We start from the raw sequence: 9,476 nt of genomic DNA on the forward strand, positions 1-9,476 counted from the left end.
ATCTCTCCACCCTTCAGGCACTCTGCCTGTATTCCTGATGAAGGGCTTTTGCCCGAAACGTCGATTTTCCTGCTCCTCGGATGCTGCCTGAACTGCTGTGCTTTTCCAGCACCACTCTACTCCAGAATCTGGTTTCCAGCATCTGCAGTCATTGTTTTTACCAAAGGCAAATTCAGTAAAACAGATTGTCTCACATGCAATTCTAGCAGCAGGAAGAGAACCCCAGCTTTTAGCTGTAACAGAGAAAGGAATAAGCATCAAGGCCCCTGCAACTCCAGGAAACTAAACCTAAAAATTCTGGTTCTGTTGGGCTTGACTCCACCCATCCAGGCTGCTTCTATTGTTCCAACGTTTGATTAAAAAAAACCCGAGGACTCACATGCTGTTTACTTTATTGGATTTGGAGCAGACTGCTCATCACCTCTGTCTCAACCTTTCTTTATTAAAAAGGACAAAATATGCCTCTTGAAGCCACATTATCGTCAAACCTCCCTGCTTTAAAAAAAGAACGAACAATATGCAAAGGTGGCCTTATGTTTAAAAACCTTTAGTTTTATGCTATTAGTGAACTACAATACATTTACATACATTGACTCTAAGCATGCAAATGTTCACTGCTACAGTCCATTTCAGTCTGTTTTTCCCCTCCATCAAATGCCTCCATCTTCCTTCATCAAAGTTGCAAAAATGCATTGGTAGCTTGGGCAGCACAGTGGCTCAGTGGTTAGCATTGCTATCTCACAGCGCCAGGGACCTGTGTTCAATTCTGCCCTCAGGTGACCGTCTGCATGGAGTTTGCACATTCGTCCATGGAGTCTGCATGGGCCCTCTCTGGGTGCTCTGGTTTCTTCCCACATTCCAAAAATGTGCACGTTAGGCAGACTGGCCAAGCTAAATTCCCCTGTAGTGTCCAGGGATGTACTGGCTAGGTGGATTGGCCATGGGAAATGCAGGGTTACAGGGATGTAGTGTGGGAGGAGGGTGGTGGGTCTGGGCAGGATGCCCTTTTGAGGGTCAATGGGCTGAATGGCCTGGTTCCACATTGTAGATATTCTATTCTATGAAATTACATTCTCTCGCTTCCTGCCCTGTGTATAATTATTAAATGGATTGGCTGCAATAATAAGCTCCATCTGAAAAGTCTGGAACTTTTATCCTTAAAATTTTCCAAAGACTTTAAGGGGTTATAATCAGTATATACAATTGTCTCAAGACACATCATTGGCAATATAAATGTTGTAGCGCAACACCAAGCCCCAGGTCTCCTTCTCAATCATGGAATATTTCTGTAGATGATTATTCAATTTTCTGGAAAAATGCCCAACAGGTTTTCCTCTCTTCTTGTTGTCTTCTTGCAAGAGTACAGCACCAACCCTCTCATCGATAGCCACCTTGAATGGCTTTGTGTAATTAGTTATGGCTAACACTGGGGCAGTGATTAACGCAGCTTTCAGGCCGTCAAATGTCTTCTGACAGGCCGCCATCCACTGAAATTTTTCTGCACTTCTTCAAAATGTCAACCAGTGGAGCAACCACACTGCTAAAATGCGGTATGAACTTCCGATAAAAATCACTCAGTCCCAGGAATCGTAATACTTCCCTCTTCATCGATGGTATGAAAAACTCCCCAATAACCTCTGTTGTCACGTCCCGTGGGCCCATCTGTCCATGTCCAACGACATGGCCTAGGAACGTGACTTGGGCTTTTGAAACCTCACTCTCAGCCAGGTTTATCACCAAGCCTTCCTCCCCAAGTCAATCAAACAATTTGAATAGATGCTGCAAATGTTCCTCCATGGGTGACTCAAAATCACCAGATCATTAATGTATACCACACAATCGGGTAATCTTTGAAATGTGACTGGCATATTTTTCATATCAAGTTGCATGTCTTTAAATTGGCACAGTCCATTCGATGTCACAAAAGATGAAATTTCTTTTGTTCTTCGGATAAAGGTATCTGCCAGTATCCTCTAAGTAAGTCCTACTTAGAAGCATGTCCCATCTTCTCAAAACAGTCTTCGAAATGTGGAATAGGATATGATTCAGACATTGTAATTGCATTGACTTTGCAATAGTTCGCACATAACCATCGGTTACCATCTGGTTTTAGCTTCATTACGATGGCCGAGCTCTAGTCACTGCAACTCACTTTGATTATATTGTCTTTGAGCATGCATTCAATTTTTTTGAACCAGTGCCAGCATTAGAGGGTTAAGTCGATAAGGATGTTGCTTAAGTGGAACAGCATTTCCTATATCTACACCATGCATAATCAGATTAGTACTTCCCAGCTTATTCCCATATATCATACCATGTGATTGTAATAACTCTTTCAGGTCACTTTGGTATTCCTCAGGAAGATAACACAATTTATCCTAATTTGTGAGAACTTCCTCAACTCATTGAGAACTTTCTGAACTCATTGTCCAATTTAATTTTAAGAATTTCAATTCAGAATCATCTGAAGTCAGTTCTTCACTTTGTGCTGTAACCAGTAATACTTTTGCTTTCCTTCATTATCAAAATACTTTTTCAGCATATTCACATATGCGACATTTATTTCTCTCTGGCACTCAACAAATAATTCAGCTCATTCAATTTGCTTTCGATTTGATAAGGCCCACTAAACCTTGTTTTTAAAGGTTCATCAATTACTGGGAGTAACACTAACACTGTACGTCCATTAGCAAAACTATGAATTCTTTGATTTATTATCTGCTTCCTGTTGCATCACATACTGAGCTACTTTCAAATGCTGTCTAGCCAACTCACCCACTCTATTTAATGTCTGCTTAAAATTTGACGCATAATCCAAATATGTGGTCTCTGAACTGACTTACCAAGTTCTCCCTAACTAATTTCAATGATCCTCTCACCTCATGCCCCAAAACTAATTCAACTGGACTGAATTTAGTTGATTCATTAGGTGCATCCCTAATTGCAAAACATATAAGTGGAATACCTTTATCCTAGTCCTCTGCATAGTCTTGACTATAAGTCTTCAACATGGTCTTTAAATTTTAAAGCCACCAAAATTGCTCCCTGCGATTCTGGATGGTAGGCAGTGGATTTGTATTGTTTTATTCCTAAGCTATCCATTACTTCCTTGAATAATTTTGATGTAAAATTTGACTCTTTTCTGCATCCTTTCAAGTTTAATATCTTTTCTATCGTAGGGAGACCATGAATAATTTTTATGTAAAATTTGACTCTTGATCCAATTGTATTTCTGTGGGTAGCCCGTATCTAGTAAAATATTTGAGTAACTCTTCTTCAATCCTTTTAGCTGTGATACTGAGTAATGGAATGGCCTCTGGAAATCTACTGACATATCCATTAAGGTAAGAAATACCGTTTTGCATTTTTTGTTTTAGTATCATCACACGCTATATTATGCATTCTGTTCTATTACCCTGTTGGACTTGTGGAAGGTATGATTTGGTTGGTTAGCATGCAAAACAATACATTTCACAATATCTCAGAACATGTGACAACAATAAATTAAATCAAATCAAGATTTTTCCAAAATGCAATGCTATTTGATAGGGATCTTTGACTGTACATGCGCTCAATGGACCTTTAGGACCCAGAGTAAATAGTAATAGAGATGCACAGCAAGGACACAGATCCTTCAGTCCAACTCATTCATGCTGTCCAGATATTGTAAATTAATCTAGTATTGGTACCTGCCTCCACCACTTCTGCGTGAAAAAGTTGCCCCATTAACGCAGAAGTGGTGGAGGCAGGTACCAATACAACATGCAAAAGATATCCGGATGGGTGCATGGATAGGAAGGTTTTAGAGAGATACAGGACAAATGCTGGCAATGGGACTAGCTTAATTTACATAGGATTAAGGTGAGAAAGGAAAGATGCCCTCTAGTTTTGGGTTCCCTCACCTTGGGGAAAAGACCTCGGCTATTCGGCCTATCCTTGCCCCCCCATGATTTTATAAACATCTAAAAGATCACCCTTCAGCCTTGAACAGTCATAGAGATGTACAGCACAGAAACAGACTCGTCCAGGCCATTCTAACCTAATCTAGTCTCATCTGCTAGCAAACGAAAAGAGCTGGTCATTGACTCCAGGAAGCGGAATGGAGGGCACGCCCCTGTCTGCATCAATGGTTCTGAGGTGGAGATGGCTGAAAGCGCCAAGTTCCTCGGAGTGATGATCACCAAGAATCTGTCCTGGTCCATCCACGTGGATGTGACAGCCAAGAAAGCACAACAACGCCTTTACTTCCTCAGGAGGCTAAGGAAATACAGTAGCTCCTCGACCTACAAACTTAATCCGTTCTGGGACCCAGATCGCGAACCGAAAAGTTCGCAAACTGAATCAATTTTCCCATTGTTCGGATAGTCAAAGCGCGCGTAGCAAAGCAGAACAATGACAGTGAAACCACGGGCTTTTTGCGTTCGTACCTTCGTTCGTATCCTGAATTTCGTACGTACGTTGAAGCAAACTTTTACGTACAATCCTGTTCGCAAACCGATTTGTTCGTGAACGGGGTCGTTCGTATGTCGAGGCGCTACTGTATGGCATGTCCATTACCAATTTTTAATCGATGCACCACAGAAAGCATTCTCTCTGGATACATCACACCTTGGTACGGCAGCTGTGCTGCCCAGGACTGTAAGAAACTACAAAGAGTTGTGAACACTGCATCACACAAGCCAACCTTCAATCCATTGACTCTATCTATACTTCTCACTGCCTCGGAAAGGCAGCCAACATCATCAAAGACCTCTCCCACCCCAGCTATAATCCCTTCCAATGTCTTCCATTGGGCAGAAGATTAAAAGAGCTTAAACACATGTACCAACATAGTTTCAAGAACAGCTTCTTCCCTACTGTAATTTGACTTCTGAATGGACCTTTCAAATTTAATGTTGATCTTGTGCACCTTCTATGCAACTGTAATATTGTATTCCTCAATCTTATGCACTTTCTATGACATGATCCATCTGTACTGCATGCAAAACAAAACTTTTCACTGTACCTAGGTATGCGTGACAATAATAAATCAAAATATCTTCCTGAGAATTAAGTTGATAATTCTTGCTGGAAGAGTGTGGAATGTGGGAAGCCTTGCATTCGAATTGCGCTGATTGTAATGAGGTCAGCCAGGTGGACTTCATAGAATATTAATTCTCTGATTGGGCTGTTAACCTGGTCCAATCAGGGAGCACTGACCAACAGATTCAAACAGGAGTGACAGAGGCTCTGCTTAGGCTGAGGGAGTGGGATCAGTGAAGGGCTTGCCATTTTGTGTTTGGAGGGGAAAGAAACACAGTTAGTGTGTTAATGCTGCTGTTGGCTTTTCTATGAAGGAGGAGTTTTTTTTTTCTCTCTCTCTTTCCCCTTGTTTCAGGTAGACATTTTTGATTTTGTTTGGTTTTCTTTATTGTTTGGGGGGGGGAATCAAGAGTGTCAGAGGCGCTGCTCACTCTTGAGAACTGGCTCTGAGGGAGCTGGATCAGGGTTAAAGACCCTCTATGTAATAAACAAAAGGTGACTCCATGATGGGATATTGGCCTCTGGAGTTATTTCAGGAAAACTCCTACCTAGGGGTAGCAGTGAGGACTATGGCAGCAGAAGAGCTGAGAATGAAGATGATCATGGAGATAGCAGTTGTGAATATGTGGTCAGAAGCTAATTTTGGGGTCACCCAGAACACTGACACTGGGTTTAGTCTCAGTTGTTGGGGGAGGGGTGGAGCATCCAAGGAACAGGAGAATCGATGTTTCGGGCATAAGCCCTTCAAGCTTATGCCTGAAATGTCGATTCTCCTGTTGCATTGGATGCTGCCTGACCTGTGCTTTTCCAGCAACACATTTTCAGCTCTGATCTCCAGCATCTGCAGTCCTCACTTTTTCCTCGAGGGGTGGAGCAGTTGGGTGAGTGGAATTTGGAAGTGAGCAAAAATGCTGATTTTAGTCATCCTGATTTTTAACTGGAGGAACTCTTAGCTCATCCAGTTCTGAGTGTTGCATGAGCAATCTGATTAATTTTAGCAACTGTGTAGGAGTAGTTGCTGATGAGAGCTGGATGCTGTCAGCTTATACACTGCAAATGAATGTTCAATCAAACCTATTGTCAAACTCTCCTTCTCTGAAATTTCTTCCCTAATTTATCCACATAAACCAAAATTGTTCTGCTAAATCTTTTGGTAAAAGGCTGCACATCTGTGGAGTGTAGCACCCAGATGAACTGGATCAATATCTTATCTGTAGAAGATGTGGGAGGAGAAGCAGACCATTTAGCCCATCGAGCCATTCAATGGGATCAAATGGCTGAGTCAACTGGTTCCCTATCTTCCCCAGTAACTATTGATTCCCTTATTTAAAAAATTCTCACATGAATATGCCTAACTACTGAGTCTTGACCGCCTTGTGCAATAAAGAATTCTACAGATTTCTCACTTTGAGAGAACAGATTTTTTAAAAAATTGATAGACTAAGTGGTCATGAAGATTCATGTGGGAAAATGTGAAGTTCCTTTTTGTAAGGGAAGATGAAAGGGGGTATTATCTAAATGGGGAAAAGCTGCTGTAAAGTGTAATGCAAAAGGTTTCAGGTAGCACTTGTGCATAGCTAGCACATAGATGTAGCAGGTAATTTTAAAGGTGAATTGAGATTCTGAAGAAGGGACACTAGACATGAAACATTAACTTTGCTTTCTCTCCACAGGTGCTACCAGACCTGCTGAGTTTCTCCGGCAAATTCTGGTTTTGTTTCAAATCTTCAGCATCTGCAGTTCGTTATTTTATTTTGGGCTAATTAAATGTTAGCCCTAATTTTGAGGGGTTTGAAGTACAAGGAAGGAAGTTTTGCTGCAATTGTATAAATTATTTAGCAGACTATCTTAAGTACTGTGAGCAGTTTTGGTCCTCTTATTTAAGGAAAGATATTTTCATGTAAGCTGTTCTGAGAAGGTTCACTAGATTGATCCCCAGTATGGAGGGATTGTCTTAGAGCAAAGGTTGAACATTTTGGGACTCTACTCAGTGGAATTTAGAAGAATGAGAGGTGATCTCATTAAAATGTGTAGGATTCTTAAGGCACTTGACAGAGTTAATAGTGAGAGGCTGTTTTCCCCTTGTGGCAGAGCCTAGGTTCATAGGGCATAATCTCAGGATAAAGGGGTGCCAATTTAAGACTGAGATGAGGAATTTCTTCTCTGGTTGTGTTTAGACTCCCTACAGTATGGAACAGGCCCTTCAGCCTGAGGTCCTTGACACAGATCAGGGGTGAGGACACAGACCATACGTTTAAGATTTAGGTAGTCACATTCTTGATCAATAGGGGAACCAAGTAAAATGACATGATGGATGTCATCAATATCAGCCATTACATGCTCATTGCCCTTCTCCAGTCATAGAGATGTACAGCATTGAAACAGACCCTTCAGTCCAATCTGTCCATGCCAACCCAATCTAGTCCCACCTGCTAGCACCCAGCCTGCATCCCTCCAAACCCTCCCTATTCATATACCCATCCAAATGCCTCTTAAATGTTGCAATTGTACCAGCCTCCACCACACCCTCTGGCAGCTTATTCCATACACATATCACTGTGTGGAAAAAGTTGCCCCTTAAGTCTCTTTTATATCTTTCCCCTCTCACCCTAAACCTATGCCCTCTAGTTCTGGACTCCCTGACCCCAGGGAAAATACTTTGCCTATTTACCCTATCCATCATAATTTTGTAAACCTCTAAGGTCACCCCTCAGCCTCTGACACTCCAGGGAAAACACCCTAGCCTATTCAGCCTCTCCCTATAGCTCAAATCCACCAACCCTGGCAGCATCCTTGTAAATCTTTTGATTCCTTATTGTCTCAAGGAGACTTATTGTCCCACTTGAGACTTTGCCCTGTTACTAGACTTCCCCCACAAGGTGAAAACAACCCCTCCCTGTCAAGTTCCCCCATTTTAAAAATGTATTGCCTCAGAAAGGAGCCAAAAATAAAACTGTCAACCTCTGATCTCCCAGGTCTACAAGACATTTTATTTAAAAAGTTTAATTCCCAACAACTTATGGCATTGTGTTTTGATATGGAGGTGCGGGTGTTGGATTGAGTAAATGTTTATTGAGGGAAGGGGGGAAAAAAAACACCATCCCTAATGCTCTTTGCAATACAGTTGATGGCGGGAAACAGAGTTGGCTTCATGGAAAAAAAAGCGCGCCAAACCAAACACGTGCCCGGGACTACTTCCGCCCTCAGCCCGAAACCGCGTCGCTCATCGCCTCCCGCGCGCGTCACCCTCCGCGGGGAAAAGAATTAGTGCGGCTCCCTCAACGCGCCGGGCGACCAGAGAGAGAGAGAGAGACCCGAGAGAAGGGGAGGGGGTGAGAAACCGAGAGGTCATATCGTACCGGGGCCGTCATCCCGTTTGAAGGAGCGGGGGGTGGGGGGGAGAGAGAGTATCCTTCCGCCCGCCCGGCCGGGAGACCTTCCACTTCCGGAGAAGAGGCGGCCGCCATTTTGTTGGCCCACCTTTTTTTTAAAAAAAAATTGACAAAACAAACTCAGAAAATATTTCTTTTCCCCCCCCGACGCGATATTTTTCCAACTCCCTGACGGCAAAAGAGGGTCGATTCTCCTCAGGAAAACGACGGCCGGCGTTATATGTTGGAGGGAGGAGGACGAAGACGACGACGACCGCCGCCGGGTGCGGGGAGGGAGGGGGGGGCGGTTTGTTGAGATAAAAAGGTAAAGAAAAAAGACGTCGTCCGCTTCAAACCCAAAAACCCTCCCCCTTTCTCTTTTATAACCCAACCCCCCCCCCCCACCCTTCCCCCCCACCTCTTTCCTCCTCCCCTCTCGGCCCGGGCCTTCATTTTTTTTTTCCCTTTTCCCCACCCCCCTCCCTCCTTTTCTATTTTCGCCAAAACAACAAAAGACCGAAGTTAAACCGTCCGCCTCGAGGTAAAAGATTGGGGAGCCGGAGAGGAAGGGAAGGAGAAAGGAGAGAGAGAGAGGAAGGAAGGAAGGAAGAGGGGAGGAAGAGGAGGGGGGAGATATAAAAAAAAACGGATGAAGTTTTTAATTCCAGGTTTCTCCACCGGATGTGGAAGTCGACTTTAGAAGAAATTCATCGACTTCCCCCGGAAAAGGCGCCACTCTCTCTCTCTCTCTCTCTTTGTCGGGTTTCCTGTTGTCCCCTCTTTTATTTTCGTCCTTTCCCCACCTTTGTGTTATTTTTAAATGTCCCCCCCCCCCATCTCTCAGTCTTCATGGGTATTCGCGCGCTTCTCTCTCTCTCTCTCACACAATCTCCGCCATTGTCTGTCTCTCTATAAGTGTGTGTGAGAGATGGGGGAGGAGGGGGTTGTGTGTGTTTTTATTCACTTACCTGTGACTCTCTGTCTCGGGGATTGATGGCGGCGGCGGCGGCTCGATTCTCCTCCGGGACACGGAGCGGATCCAGGGGCTGGAGCTCGGCGGCTCGTCTCCCTGCAATCCCTCAC

The 9,476-nt window shown here is 43.6% G+C and overlaps 1 protein-coding gene across 3 annotated transcripts in view; it reads left to right on the forward strand.

The window, feature by feature from the left end:
- The first annotated feature begins 7,976 nt into the window (after positions 1-7,976).
- Positions 7,977-9,476, forward strand: part of LOC122544690 (GA-binding protein subunit beta-1-like) — a 55,881-nt gene continuing 54,381 nt past the window's right edge. For 2 of the 3 annotated variants that reach the window (XM_043683969.1, XM_043683972.1), the window contains exon 1: positions 8,865-8,934. The gene's annotated coding sequence lies outside the window, so the exon portion shown is untranslated. Of the gene's footprint in view, positions 8,719-8,864; positions 8,935-9,476 lie in introns of those variants that run through there. The other variant, XM_043683970.1, reaches the window with a different exon arrangement.

Source organism: Chiloscyllium plagiosum, chromosome 51, assembly GCF_004010195.1.
Source record: "Chiloscyllium plagiosum isolate BGI_BamShark_2017 chromosome 51, ASM401019v2, whole genome shotgun sequence".
In the NCBI taxonomy this organism is placed as follows: domain Eukaryota; kingdom Metazoa; phylum Chordata; class Chondrichthyes; order Orectolobiformes; family Hemiscylliidae; genus Chiloscyllium; species Chiloscyllium plagiosum.